General features: G+C 38.3%; 1 long non-coding RNA gene across 1 annotated transcript; it reads right to left on the reverse strand.

Annotated features, from left to right (window-relative positions):
- Positions 1–8,307: 8,307 nt before the first annotated feature.
- LOC140332187 (uncharacterized) lies at positions 8,308–12,034 on the reverse strand. The gene is made up of 3 exons (XR_011921051.1): positions 11,884–12,034; positions 9,854–10,029; positions 8,308–8,682 (listed from the first exon to the last, which is right to left on the reverse strand). It is a non-coding gene; the product is annotated as an uncharacterized lncRNA (long non-coding RNA).
- Between the last annotated feature and the right edge of the window lie 3,924 nt (positions 12,035–15,958).

The raw sequence follows: 15,958 nt of genomic DNA on the forward strand, positions 1-15,958 counted from the left end.
AAATTTGAAGAAACACCTGAAGGGGCAACGTTTTGAGAACATTTCTGATGTCAAAGATGCTGCTGAGAGCTGGTTCGGTGCCCAACCAAAGGACTTTTATTTGAACGGTCTAGAAAAGCTGCAACTACGCTGTACATAGTGCATCAGTCTCAGGGGGGAATATGTGGAATAAATGTGTTATTTCATAACTCTGGCACCCGTCTTTCTGGGCAAAGCCAGGAACTTCTCAGCACCCCCTCGTATATATACTTAAACATATCTTGGGCTTTAGACCGGTGATAATAGCTTTTCTTGGCTCTTACAGAAGAGAACAGAAAATGGAAACATTTAAGGTGACAAAAGAGCATAATCTATAATACAAATATTTTTCATTTTATACATTACAGAACTGAATAAAAACAACTCATCCCCATTGAATGGAACTTTAGAGGTTTTAGTTAATATGACAATCTCATAACTCAGCATTGTAAAATCCTTCAGGACCTGAGAAGTGTAAAATACTTACCTGGGGCTGCTGCAGAGGTGAACTGGAACAACAAGACACTGAGGGTGATCAGAGCAAAGTAATAAGAAGCTTTCATGGTGTAGACTTGTGTCCTGGTCACGCAGCCGGTGATGGAGAATTGGTGTTCTTGGTGGAAGGTATGGGTGCAGCTTTTAAGGAGGTATTTATCATGGAAAGGTGAGAAACCACACCTCTAGAAGGACTACTTTACAGATCAATGTCGAGGTTCTTCCTGAATGGGATATTTTCAGAATTTTCACTGTAAAATACCAATGCAAAAACAAATGACACTTTGAGTTTTACACTCTTGTTATAGAAAGTTTTTATATGTGTATTTTTAGTAGGGTGCAATGAAGTGTGTTTTAAAACAATGAAAAAAATTTGTAGCAAAATGGCCAATATGGAGAAGCTTTGGTTTTCTTATGTAAGCTATGGCAGTGGGTTCGTTTTGCTTGCCCCCTTCCCTGGTTCATATACTTGCCTTTCCTTCTCTCCAACACTGGGACATCCAATATGTTGTTGTTTCAGGTTTGACCCTGTTTCAGGCTAAACAATTATGCAAGGTCACTATAAGCAAGGGCATTTCTTGAGTCTTAAAAAAATGGCAGCAAGGACATGCTTTGGACTTTATATGACACAATTAAGGTCTTGCATTTAAATTGCTGATAACTCATCTTTTTTGGGGTTCAGTAAAAAAAAGATATCTGGGTCATGCATTCATTTGGGCAAATGGACAGTGAAAGGAGTTCAAACAAAAAAATGACCTTTCCAGGGGTGCTTCAAAAGATAAATCAACACATTTTTGAATTTTTTAAAACTATGGAAATAAATGTTGAATTGTGAGTACTTATGGTAGTGTAATGGTCTGTACAAAAAAAACGCACTGCAAATATCTGCAAGTATGTTAACATTGTATTCAAAATGGAAACCATAAACCAGAGAGTCACATTCTCCCACATATATAGGGCTCTACCAGGTGAACAGGGTGGTGGGGGAGAATAGGGAACATAGGTATCAGCATGATAATGGACTAGCAAGCCCTGAGTGGGCAAAGTATGGCAAAAAGAATTCACTCTGCTGAAGTCAAACTAGTGGCAGACTAAGTGGCCCTGATTTATTAAAGCTCTCCAAGTCTGGATAAGGTACACTTTCATAAGTGAAGCTGGGTGATCTGGTAAATCTTGAATGAATTTCTTCAAAGCCATTTGCTATTTGCCAGCAAATGTTTTTAATACTGGACCAGATCCATTCCAGGTTTGCTGGATCACCCAGCTTCCCTAATGAAAGTGTTTCCTCTTCAGCCTTAGAGAGCTTTAATAAATCAGGCCCATTACTGTTGTTGGTTGATGCACCATGTTGATATAACACATGGATTGTCAGTAGCTATAAAGAGAAGAGCATTTTAACATATTACAGTATGAAATATATACTAGATCCAACAAACTATCAACATTTCCTAATGATCATTTTACCACCTTGTACAAATCCATATGAATGCAATTCTAAAAAGCCAGAAAGCAGCCACCGTTAGCTTTGCACCACTTGTATATTAAGAGCAGGTTCAGATCTTTCTTGGGATTAAGCGATCCTGGTCAGCTCAGTCACTCGCGGTGCAAGGCTGGTTCTTTAAGACCACCACTAAAGCGCCCATTTTTTTTATATTGAGCTGCAGTTCACTGGCATGATGAAGCTGTACCAGCACTGCAATCTCATGGCCAGTCTGAGCTTGGCAATTTTCTTTAAATTTGAATTTGAAAAAGTGAATGCTAAAATCAAAATTCAATATTTTCAGTAAATGTTTTATTTTTTTTTTAAATCAAAATCTGTGAATTTCTATTTAGTGTCATCATTAGGATGTTGCAGGGTGTGCAGACTGCACCAAGTGACACCGTTAAAGGAGTGACACTAAAAAGTGCTTCTTTTCATTGCTGCTGCTCCTTTTTTTATGGTATTCTTTTATTTATGAGCATGCACTTCTATATTATTTAGGTTATTAGTGATTCTGCAAACATAATCCAGTAATGAAATAATTCATATAATATTGTAATGTAAGGAATTTAACATAAACTTAACATAATATTATCATATTTTGTATTTACAATTCTAAAGCTTTCAAATTTTTACTTGAGACTAATTACAATTCAAATGCAAATGTATCTGTCTTCAAATGCATTGTATGATGAGGAAAGGTTATATTTGATCTGCTTTGCCTGAAGTCCAAAAACAACTCAACTAAACATTCTGCAACCAAAGAAACGCACTGTAATACAAAGCAAATGAGGTCAAATGTAGCCACTGAAATGCCAAGTGTGTCATTCATAGGATTTAGTCATTGGGATTTTGCTGTAGTGCATTTTTCTTGCATTCCTAACGCTAATGAAATGGTGGAAAGATATGATCGTCATCACAAGCTCTTAACTTGCTTTGGATTACATTATGTGCTTTATTTGATTTTGCTGTTGTTTACGCTGTGTGTAAATTTGTTCTGCAATTGATTACATTGTGCTCTTTATTTGATTTTGCTGTTGATTGCTTTGTATGTTTTATTTATTCTGCTGTTTGCACTTTTTTAATTTTTATTTCAGTGCTGTTTGTTTGTTCAGCAAAGTTTAGCATTGAAAATGAACAATTAAATAACAGTACAATGAATGGTTTTGGAAAACACTGACAATACTGAAAACTTTTGAACAACTTTTTAACAAATAAAAATGTTTAACAATATTGAACTATTTGAGGCTGTGATTAAGATGCATAAAAATATAAGTAACTCCCAAGAACCGTGTTAAAGTGGAACTAAATCAGTGCAACTCACCTATCTGCATTCCATGGCAGGGTAACACCATCTTTCTTCTCTTCTTCTAGCTGCAGATGATCTTCCACCACCCTGATTGGTCGTGCTGTGATGACCCCCATCGTTGTTTATTAATCTGCCATGAATCAAAGAGCGACCCACCGGCAACAACCACTGTTCAATCCCATGGAGGAAGCCCAGTGGGGTGCCGCTCACTCATCCCTCTTCCCTTATCCTCTCTATAGAACAGAATGGCACCATGTGTACATCACTCATTCATTTATTTGTCACTGGAAATTATCACAAAAGATCATATCCAGGGACAATCCTCTGAATTCCATTGGATGTCTCCATGGGCGCAGGAGAGATATTGGTGCATTAGCACTCATTTATCAATAGATTTGGTTAGGGGTGAATGACCATCCAAGTTAACTGCTATCTAAGCTTTTAACTTTTCAAGGTACATCAGTGTTAAATTCAATGTTAATCTCTTTGTGGGTGGGAAGGGAGCCAACACGCATAATATTGCACCTGGCCATGGAATAGGCAGGTATGTGTCCATTGCATGTGAGGATCAACACATGGGTGAATAGTGATGATCGGTCAATATAGTCTATGGCTTGGATCCAAAATGTGTCTGAATGCCAAGATCAATGTATTAAGAAGGTTTTTTGGATTCCATTAACTTGAATAGGAAAGTATCAAAGTAGCAATGTAGAACTTTACACTTTTAAGCAGTGGGGTATAGAATATTATGATGAAGACTCCACTTCGACTCGTTAAAAACGGCTATTAATGGTTATTTCGGCTATTTTGCGGTTACTGAGCAGTACTTCTACTATGTATTCTTAGATAGAGTTTCTCTATCTAAGAATGCAGGGCACTAAAGAGGATGCATAGGGACAAGTCCCCATTCATCCCGTGTAGTGCTCTGTATTCTTAAATAGTGAAACCCTATATATGAATACATAGAACAGCACTGCAACGGCAATCGCTGTTGCCGTGCTGTACTTCTACTGGGTATTCCTAGATAGAGTTTCTCTATCTAAGAATACTGGGCACTAGAGATGATGAATGGGGACAAGTCCCCATTCATTACCTGTAATTCCTGGACATTGTAGTGGAACTGCAGAGGACTGCAGTTCAGTTTCCCACGTGACGTCACATTGTGAAACTGAACTGCAGATGAACTCAGCAGTTCTACTACGATCTCAGGGCACTATGGGATGAATGGAGACTTCTCTATCTAAGAATACATAGTAGAAGCACAACATGGCAAACAGTGATTGCTGTTGCAGCGCTGTTCTATGTATTCTTAGATAGAGTTTCAAGGGGATGAATTAAGGAAAAATTGCTATTCGTTACCATGAATCATGAGGAAATTTGGATTCGGAGCAAATCAAATTTTTCCTGAAATTCAGATCGAATTTCACTTCGTCAGTTTCGATTCGCTCATCTCTAATTGTAGGTAGTTGGGGCTTACGTTCTTTGTTTTTTTGTGTGCTTATTGCCTGAATAGTTTACAAGAGTTGTATGTTAAAGTGATGAGCACAAAACACTTTAGCTGGATGAGTACCAATGATCTATTTTCTTTTTTCCATTTTTCTATATTTTTTGCTTTTGGGGGTTTTCTTTTTTCATCTGTTCATTTTGTGTTCATCCGGTAAATCGTACATAAGCAGAAGGCACCAATTTACACATCACTTTTCTTGTAACTAAATTTAACTCAATGTATGCAGCCATGCATGCCACAATCACTGTGTGCATATGCACAGTAATTTGCAGGAGGATATTATGTGGTAATTGTTGTTTTTACTTTTATACTTTTTTACTATTGACTGTAATGTACTTAAAGATCCATAGGTCGTCCATAATTCATCATGTGGTTGGCATCCCTGCCCCATGTCTCTGTGAGATTCCTCTGTGGCTCAGCGCCATATACCTTCCCCTTTTTCTCTTCCAGTCAATTTGCCCGTCATTCACATAGCTCAGCTTTAAAGGGGAAATTATTTCCCTTTTATTGCTGCTGTAATAAAATTATTTTATTACTATTAATATTATTATTATTATTTTATTATTATTTTATTATTATTACAATAATAAAATTATTATTGTAATAATTTTATTGAATTATTGCTGAAGGGATATCACCTATCCTTTTCTGCAAAAACGACCTGCTTGATCATGCAAACTTAAAAGTGAGACTTAGTTCCGTTCAATGTTGATAGTTGCCACTATAAGGAAGCTAATTGTTTATTTTTGTTTTATACAAATTGGACCTGATTTATTAAAGCTCTTCAAGGCTAAAGAGGATACACTTTTATCAGTGAAATACCAGAAGACTTGGGGTTTATTTAGATGCAACTTTGCAAACTTAAGCTGTGCTGCTATGTTCTTTATAGAGAGTTTCTCCAGGCAACTCTTCCAAACAAGCCATACGCGTTGAGTATTTTTGCATTTGTACTCTCATCAACTTTAGCATTTAATGTGATAAATGAGAACTGTAGATTATGACATGGGATTTTTGAAATTTCTCTGAGCAGTCTGACCCTGGAGGGAATTTACTAGGACATCCACTCCTGGGAAGATTGACAACTGTCTTGAATGTTTTCCACTGATGAAAAATCGTTCTCACTGTAGAATGATGGACTTCAAATTGTTTTGGAACTGGCCTTATACCCATTCCCATATTAAAGGGCAGCATCAATTGTTTCTCTTGGGTCATTTGCTGGTGTCTTTCCATCTTGACATTGTGTTAACACACACCTGAAGGCTCCAGACCAGCAAACTGCTAAAGCTTCTGCTTTTTAGAGGCAGTCACACTTGCTGATTTTGAATTAATCAATACTTTTGATTAGCAGAACCTGGCTAATCAGTGGTAGGAGTGGTAAGAGCGTACGTTTTTACACACTGTTTCTGCATTGAGACTTTGTCTTATTAGTGTAATATGTCATATTGTTTATCAGAGGGTGGATTTAATTTTATTTATTTACTTTTTTTCCTTGATTGGCAAAACCTTGAATATATGTATATATAGCTTATAACTGAATGATTTTTACTTGTAAAGTCAATCCTCAATGAATATTCCTTTCTCCTTTTGTTCCAAATATATGTGTTCAGTTAGTGCCCTTAAATACCTTCTATCCATTGCACAGTATTGCATATCCTGAATGCATGGGACTACAATTCATGCTTCATCCAGAATGTCTTCTTCTCTTCTTCTACTTCTTGAAAAAATCTCATATATGATTATGTGCATGTTGCAATTATAAATTCTTGATGTGAGGACTGCGATTGGACTCTCATTGAAGTGATTTAAACATCAAAATACATCATCAAAAGAGCCAATACCCAAATTGGCACTTTGATGTCTCATGGGATGCTTTGAAAACACAAGGAGAAGACCACACTAAAATTTGTAATTGGGATTTACTGATACAAATGCTGAAAACGTATGAGAAATAAATGGCATTCTTTGGTGAATGGGTTTATATATGGGTTCTGAGTATTCAATACTGGGGAAACAAAGTCTACTGGACAGAAAATTGACAGCTCATTGGACCTGATTAAAGAATACACTTTCATTGGTGAACCTGCCAGCAAACCTGGAATAGATTTCTTAAAAGTCAGTTGCTATTTGTTAGCAAATGTTTTTAATCCTGGACCAGATCCATTCCAAGTTTGCTGGATCACCAAGTTTCACTAATGAAAGTGTGTCCGCTTTAGCCTTAGAGAGCTTTAATAAATACAACCATTATGTTGCGTTTTCAGGCCATTTAATATTTAAAATCTTTTTAAGAGTCAACATGGAGACAACAGGATTTATCAACTAAAGGAGTATAGGCTGTTTACATGGCAAAGCAAAATATACCCTTACAAAGGATATTTCCCTTAGCTTAGTAACTGAGATCAAGCTCTGCTCATTAAACCATCGTTATCTCTGGTATGTTATCCCTGCCTAGACAATGAAGGGAAGAGAAGGAGAAAGAGAAGGAGAAGGGGAAAAAAAGAAAGAGAATGAGAATAAGAAAGAGAAAAGGAAAGAGAGAAAAGGGAAAGAGAAAGATAAAGGGGGAAAAAGAAAAAGAAAGGGAGAAAAAGAAAGAGAATGAGAAGAGAAGCTAAAGTAGAAGAAAAGGAGAAAGAGAATGATAAGGAGAAGAGAAAGAGAAGTGAAGAGAAAGAAAGAGAAGAGAAAGAGAAGAAACAAGAACAAAAAGAAAGAAAAAGAGAAGAGAAAGAGAAGAGAAAGAGAAAGATAGGGAGACGAGAAAGAGAAGTGAAGAGAAAAGAGAAGAGAAGAAAAAGAGAGGATACAAAAAGAGAAGGAGAAACATAAAAGAAAGGAGAATAGAAGAAGAAAGATAAAGAGAAGAAAAAGAGAAGATAAAAGGAAGAGAGAGTGATAGATAAAGAGAGCAGATGAGTGAAGAGAAGAGAAAAAGAAAGAGAAGAGAAAGTGAACAAAAGAAAAGAAAAAGAGAAGAGACGAGGGCGTCATCCACAAGCAGGCACAAGTGAGTATACAATGGGTTGTGTTCTGCTTTAAATGAATCCCCTCTATTCAATATACCTTGTCTGCAGTCAATGCATCAGTCAACCAGCACTGAGATGTTCTTAAAAGGCCCCATCACCAACCGTATATCAAGATACCCCTGACCAAAATAAGTCACAGAATAATTCTGACAGCAATGTGGTGCAGCACATATTTCTTACTACAATATACATAAAGTTTACAGGACTGGTTTTAGAGTAGTGCAAACTGGGCAAGTACCCAGAACCACCACCCTCTCCTGCTGGACTGCTGGACTATTATGCATTTGGGACCCTCATTTCATCTTTGCCCAGGGCCATATTTTGTCTTACAACATCGCTGTTTATTTGGGTTCAAGTTTATGTTTCCACTCAGCAGTTTGTGTTTTGTACAGTTGTAGCATGGAGTATAGAGTGCACTGTCCATGTATACACATACAGAGAGGAAGAAAAAAGTGAATATATGCTTTTTTTTCTATTTAAGAATTGTATTTATATTTTTATTACAGTAAATCAGCACCATACGTTTCCTTATTTCAGTTTAACAGCAGAATCATAATACGTTATACAGACACATTAGATCAATATAATGCTCCAGGAACAAGGGGTACTTCTGTACCAGCCCCTAATAAAAGGAGCCTGACTGTTGCAATGTAGGAACATTTAGACACGGAAGGGAGGGGTCCAGAAATTTCTGATGGAAACCTTGTAACTCTACAGCACACTATACACATGTTATAATAATAGACAATACAATCTTCTTAGAAATCATTCTATGGCTTTCAGTTTGATATAGAATTGTTCATCCATGGAACAGAAACTCATTCATAGAAAACCTTCAGTTTGTTTCAGGCTGTCCGAAAAATAATATGCAAAAATGTCAAAGGGGAAAGGAAATGCAGTAAGAACAATAAATACTTTATATAAATGGTACAATGTGCATTTGAGTTTTGTATTCATGGTGCTAACCTCTGCATATGCAAATTTGAGCTAGATATATCTAATATAGAAAATGTGCGTCAAAACCACAAAATATAATTGGTTGTCAGTATTTTTATTTCATATTGGTGCTCTAGTTATTTTTGTGAAGGCTCTCATTTATCCAGGTACATCTAGTAGTACGTAGCCACATTCATCTGGACTTGTTCTTGTAATGTTAAAGACAATTCACATCCTTCCAAGCTTCAGTTCTGCCAGTGAAGGAAATTCCCCTGCAATTATATCCACACAGTACAAACACCTTTATCCAAACACTATGGAATATGATATGGTAGATGTGGATTGTCCATGACCAGTAGGTGTGAAATTTGTTGATCCTCTTCAATTAAGATAACCCCATTCTCTGTGTTAGGAAGTCTGCATAGGTACTAGAATTTCAAGTTAATTGGCCGAGGGTATATCATTCCATATTACTTACATAGATTATTGTAGCTTGTTGACCCATCTGATTGCCTTAGAGAATGAGGAAGAAGTTTTTTTTGGTGGAGCCAATAGGACCATGCTTATAAGATATGTCCTTCAGAGGACAGGGTTAGTCTGATGGCATTTATCCAACATTAGAATTATTTATATACTTGCTTGGTCCTGTTCTAGCTCAGAAATCACCAGGCCTATCTTGGATTCTGCTTTGTTCCAAGTGCTTTCAATTATGAACAAACTCTTAGTAGGCACTGGAGTTGACGTACTAAATGAACAGAGGCTGTTCACCTAAAATCAAGTTGTTACCCTGCATTGGAGTTACTTTTTGCACTGTTGACTTCATCTATTAATGTGCAAGATATTGTGTTTTTTTACATGTTCTTGCATGTGATTACAAAGTAAACTTTTATTTATTTATTCAGTAATATAAGTAAAAAATTCAATTTAAAGGTGCACACTCACTCAGTGAACTTTACTCAGTGAACAGCCTCAATCCCTTTAGTAAATCAATCCCAATGCATCCTAATACTCTAAATATGTTAGATATATGGTGCTGGATAAGTGCAAAATGTATCCATAAATTAAAAAAACATATTGAATATTACCTGATTAACAGGTAGGCAGGCTTTTTCACATTCTTTGATGGTTTCAAAGTTGTTAGAATTTCCTCCACAGCCGCCATATGTAAACTCTTTGCAAGTTTTTGTGTCAGGATCATAATAAAATCGTAATTTATGTGCCTTGCATGGACCTACTTCAGGAGGAAAAAAGCAGTTTTCATCTAGGAAAAAAAAAGTGTTTCAGAGATCAATAATATGTTATAAAAGGTAACGACTGTTCAATAGAGGAGTAGTTCAATAGAGGAGGAGTTCAATAAAAGAAAGAAAAACTAAATATAAAGAAAAGATACCCAGTAATCATGTACTGCACTGCTCCCCAAACTTTTGGAGCTTGCGGACCACTAAAAGCACAGACTCTGGACTGCGTGTCACTCAAAGAGGAAGAAAATTCCCCCATAGTGACGTCATGATGCCAGAACCCACCCACCCTTCGCTGGTCAGTCCGGAGACACAACTGCTCACTGCCCTGAGCCTGCGATGGGTACCAGAGACATGGTCTGCGTCTCTGGCTGGGGGGGGCCACCCAAGTGGAGTCCTTCTTCTGGTTCTGCTGGGGGTGCACCGGCCAGAGCCGTGGCTCTTCTGTCAAACAGCCAGGTTTGGGGACCCCCAATGTACTGCATGTACTGCAATATTTCAGTTTTGACCTATAGGACTGATCACTTTGTAAGATCTGTTGTTAGATTTAATTTGATTAGGAGCTTCAGTCATGTCTGGGTTGCCTATATAAAGATTCTCCTAGGACAGTCAGGGGATCAATATTTATATATAAATATAACAGATTTACAGAATCTACAGATATAACAGAATTACAGAATCGTACAGAAGTATGGCCAGTTAGAGATACTGTAGATCAGTGTTTCTTGACCTTTTTAACATGGAGGAACCCTTCAATAATTACTATATCCACAGCTCACAGTACATTGTGGAGGTCAGTGGGAAGAATGCCTTCTACATTGCTTGCCATTGGGAAGAACGTCACCCTTTCAGATAGATAAAACGATCATTGGCATCTGGTAATCTAAGCACAAATTTCTCAAGGAACCCCCGGCAACCTCTGGAGGGACCCTGGTTGAGAAACATTCTAGAAGATAAACATGGCTCAAATATCCATGCAGCTACCCCAAGCCAGACCATACACTTTTGTGCTCTATCAAGAAGCACCCCAAGCCACCATGCCAGTGCCTCGTGAAATTCCACCAAGCCAATCATTTTACTGTACACGATAAGTCATTTTGTAACATTGCAAATGAATAGTTTATATCAAGACATTGCATGAACAAAATTACCCATTTATTTTTATAAAAGACTTCATTGCAACTTTTAACTGTACTTTACTTCTTCAATTTATAATTTTAGGGATTTTCAAGATATTTTAATTATGAAAGTAATTTATCCCTATTCCACATTGGTTATCAGTCCTTATAATGCATTTCAAGGGAAAACCTTAATAATCCTATTTTATTATTCACTGGTAAATCTATATTGCTGCCTATGCCCTTGCTTAGAAGAATAACCCTTTCTATTGGTCTGAGCGCCTTTTACACGACACAAAAAGAGTGAAATTTTAGGATATACATTAGAGCAACAAATTAGGGGAAATCTTCCAATGGGCACAAGTGTTCCGATGACAACTACTAAGATGGGAATTTTTCAACCCTTGAGGGTGATTTCCCCTCACTTCCTGTTGTGTCTAGAAGTGAAGGTAAAAAAACTGTTAGGTTAAACATATTTATGGCATCATGCTAGGAATAGCTGGAGTTTCATAAAGATGAAAATGAAAGAGAAATTTCAGGGTTTAACAAAACAGCACATTGTGATATAAAGTTTTTCATTACAAAATAAGTATTTGACAAACAAAGTCATCATTTCATGAGCAAAAATTGGAATAATCTGTAACTTATATCATGAAATAAAACAGTGGACATAAAAAATGTTCATCTTAATGAATAGATAAATCTCATACATCAGCGTTCTACAAGATTCTATTACATAGAACAATAGGTAAGACTTACATGGGGCTGCAGAGGTGAACTGGAACAACATGACACTGATGGAGATCAGGGCAAGGTAATAGCAGGATTTCATGGTTCAGTTTTGTGTCTCAGTCACCCAGCACGAGATGGAGAGTTGGTGGTCTTGTGTAGAATGTATGGACTTGGCTTCCTGAGGAATATTTATTGTGGAAAGGTTAGAAACCACACCTCTGGCAGGACTGGTTGGGATGACTTTGCATGCCATGTTGACACAATGGTTATGTAAAAAAATTTTGAAACTCTTACTTCATAACAAATGTCAGCACAAAATAAAAATAGTAACCTATAATCACATTGTGATTCCGAAAGTTTTTAAGACGCATCAATAATTTCTTCTAGTAGAGGTGTGTGTTTAAAATTACACAATAAAAAACTTCTAATAGTAATAAACAATGTGGGTTGTAAAAATGTGAAAGCAATGGGCACTGAAAGAACCAAATCAATGGATTTGTTTCAATGTTTCCACTTCTAGCAGAAACTTTTTCTTCAGTGGCAGTAAAAAAAGAAGAGAGGGCATGCAAGGGAGAGCAGGGAGAGAGAAAAAAGTAATGGCATGTTGTGCCCACGCGTGCCTGCCCTACTACACCCCTGGTCAGTGGGCATATTTTTTCACTCATGGCAGCAGAAGAAAACATATGTATGTAGTTTTCATTTTTCTGAATTGTTATCCTCCTAAAGCAGAATGATCATTTAAAATAACCATCCTTACCTCCACATAGCCCCCGATCCCTCTGGAGCCCTTTTCGATTGGGTCCCTTACCATCCTGGAATGCTTCTTTATCCAGGCACAGAGGAAGCGCCGGGCACCACCATCTTCTTCTGTCTTCTTTCTTCCTCGGGCTACGTCACCCAATCTCATACTGCCCAGACACAAGATTGGGTGATGTAGCCTGTACATCCCTGAGATTGGCATTTTTTCCCCATTGAAGAAAAAGCTCCTTCTGCGCATGCTTGAGATCGGGATATCAGCCAGAGGCCACGTCATTCCAGGAGGCTCTACTCTCCCTTTTAGTCTTTACACCCGCTGTGGTAAAGACGGAAGAGGAGGTACTTGCCTCTTCTTTTTTTTAAATAAAAAATGTTTTAAAGGATAAAAAGATCATTTTTACTATCTACCTTTTATAAAGTCAAATGTTAGTGAAAGATCCTTTAAATTTAGAAAATCTTTTGTCTGACCACCACAGTTCTATAATACCATGTATACGATTTTTACCTACAATACATTTGAAAAAGCTTGTAAAAAAATTACATATACACACACATACACAAACATTAACCTGTATAGTAATACATGGCTATACATGTTCCATACCATGGTCTCCACACTCTAGTAATGGCATGAGACAGGGACGCCCCTTGTCCCCAATGGTTTTTATTATTCTGTTGGAATCATTACTCAGCCTTATATAATCTAACCCAGATATTTGTGTTCTTACTATACACAATATGCATCTCATGGTTGCGTCATTCACGATAACCTACTTTACTATATCAACTCCTATGATTACCGTTACTAATCTATTACATGAACCTAGGAAAGATCACCTAATTATGAGATTAATGCAGAAATCAGAGGCTTTAGATTTCTCTACCTCCCACTGTGCACCACATTCATTTAAAATAGTAATGAAATCTATCCCATGATTAGACATTCATGTTACCATCAAATTGTCTTGTATTATAGATCCAAATTTCTTGCCTCTACTTAATGCTATTAGAGGTCATGCTTTACTTGATGACTGCAATCTGGTGACCCTGAATAGCAAAGACACCACAGACTATAATATTTCCACATTCTCAGCAGGGGATCAAGAATTGGTGTCCTTGGTAATATGTATGGGTGCAGCTTATAAGGTGATATTTAACATGAAACGAGAGAAACCACATCTCTGGAAAGATTGGTCAGATCTACTTTACAGATCAGGTGTACTTTATAAGTGTTCTTGTTAGATGGGATATTTTCGAATTCTAATGCCCTAATACACAATACAGATAACACATTATGATTATGCTGTGGTTATAGAGTTTTTCATTCATATATTTTGGTGGTGGCGGGGGGGGCAAGAAGTGCTTGTGGTAAAACCCACACAATGTTGTAGTAGTAAAGTGATTTTTATTAAAAGCATAGCCAAGAAAGACAACCTGTTTTTCCTAAATTACATAAAGCAATGGATTACCTGTAATGCCGCCATCCCCAGGAGCACATACTCACCTTTCCTTTTCTCCAACATTGGTAATTAAAATATACTAAATTCCCTGTTAAATGTAGAAAACTGCTGAAGCTACGTATATAAGATAAATCATTCAAAAGCCACTAAAAGCAAAACAAAAAAAAGCATTAGCCAGCTTACTAACCCATAGCTGTTAGGTAACCCATTGTTTATCCAATATGTCCTCAATAGGGATAAGTGAGCATGATTTTTAAGTTCGATCTCGCAGTGAGTTGGACCTTTCTCCCTTACCAGACATATAAGCGAGAACAGCCTTGTGATTCGCCATGAGGTTTTGTTCTCGCTGAACGAACGAGGGAAAAAGCAGGGGGCGGTAACGGTGACTATTCCGGTGGGAATCACAGCTGGAAGTGAAGAGGGGAAGAAATGGGGGAGGAGGGTGAAGGTGACATTACACTCCATAGCATACAGCCAGGATCAGGAGAAGCAAGAAGGGTCACTGGCCAGCATCAGGGGTTTCAAGAGGAGGAGGAAGATGATTATGATGATGATGATGAGGGAGACAATGTTGAGGCTGCTGGACAGGACCCGTCCAACCAGTATTGTCACACCCCAGGCATTGTGCGGGCGATGGGACAACAGGAACTGCTGCAGCTTGAAGAGGATGAGGTGGGTGATGAGGAGGAAGATGTTTTGGCACCTATTGAGTGACAGGAGGAGGATGAGCCCAGGGAACCCCTCTTTCATATGTGTGTCCACATGTTGTGATGCCTACAGAGGGACCCCCACATTTGCAGCATCAAAAACTGCTTCCACTGTATCCTCCTGTAGCGGCAGCAGCAGTAGTGGCAGCAGGCTGCACACATCCAAAGGTCTAGGCTAAGGCAGGGGGGATTTTCTGGATGCCTGGCGAAACCTGATGCAGCCACCTCAAACAAGTGAAGTGCAGCGGGCATAACCATCGAGAGCAGATGAAGTGCATGGTGCACGATTACGTTGTCTCTTTTCTGGCTGGTGTTGACGACAGCAGTTATGAGGAGGATGCCTGTCTTGACACTAGTCAACAGGCTTGAAATCTGCCCTAAGTTGGTACAGTATGCCATCAACCTTTTTTTGTGCCCGGCATCCAGTCTCTGTCCGAAAGAACCTTCCACTGGTGGAGTGGTCACAGACAACGGATCACGACAGTCGCTGGAAAATGTCAATCACCTCACCTTTTTTAAAATGAACGAAAGGTGGGTTACTATCATATCCCCACTGCAGATGTTACTGATTGACTGACAGAAGGACTCACTGGCCAACCTAGATGCCTCTGTGAAGCCACACTGCTCCTGTGCTGAGTCTTTCGCTGCCTATAAGCTATACCCTGTCAGCTAAGCCTGCCTCGGTTGAATTTTTCCGCTAGTTATTGCAACTTCCAGGGGTCGCTTTCATCGCCAATGTCATGCTTGCCATTGTGCCAGCTAGCAATATACTTTACATTTCTGCTGCTTCTGGGGGGCCAAGAATCTGCAGATGAAAACCCCCAGTACTGCCACACTGATAGGTACCATTGCCCTTGCCTAATTTTTTTGTAATCTTTGTATTGTAAGATTGAGGGTTGCCATTCATATCATCCAATTCATGATGCAAACTAGCAATATTGTCTACCTTCCTACTGCTTCTGGCACCGCAGACCATAGGAACAGTGCTGGCGCACAAAGCATCTTGGTCTGGCCCTTCTACGTTTAATCACAAATTTCAGATATTTGTATTACACACTTCTGGGTGGCATTTACGACAGACTACACCCAGCTCTAGATGCCAGTCTCAGGGCCCACCGCCTCCTCCTGCTGCTGCTGCCTGTCAAGAATTGTACACTTCTGGGTGGCACTGATGATGCA

The sequence above is a fragment of the Pyxicephalus adspersus genome, chromosome 5 (genome assembly GCF_032062135.1).
Source record: "Pyxicephalus adspersus chromosome 5, UCB_Pads_2.0, whole genome shotgun sequence".
Taxonomy (NCBI): Eukaryota; Metazoa; Chordata; class Amphibia; order Anura; family Pyxicephalidae; genus Pyxicephalus; species Pyxicephalus adspersus.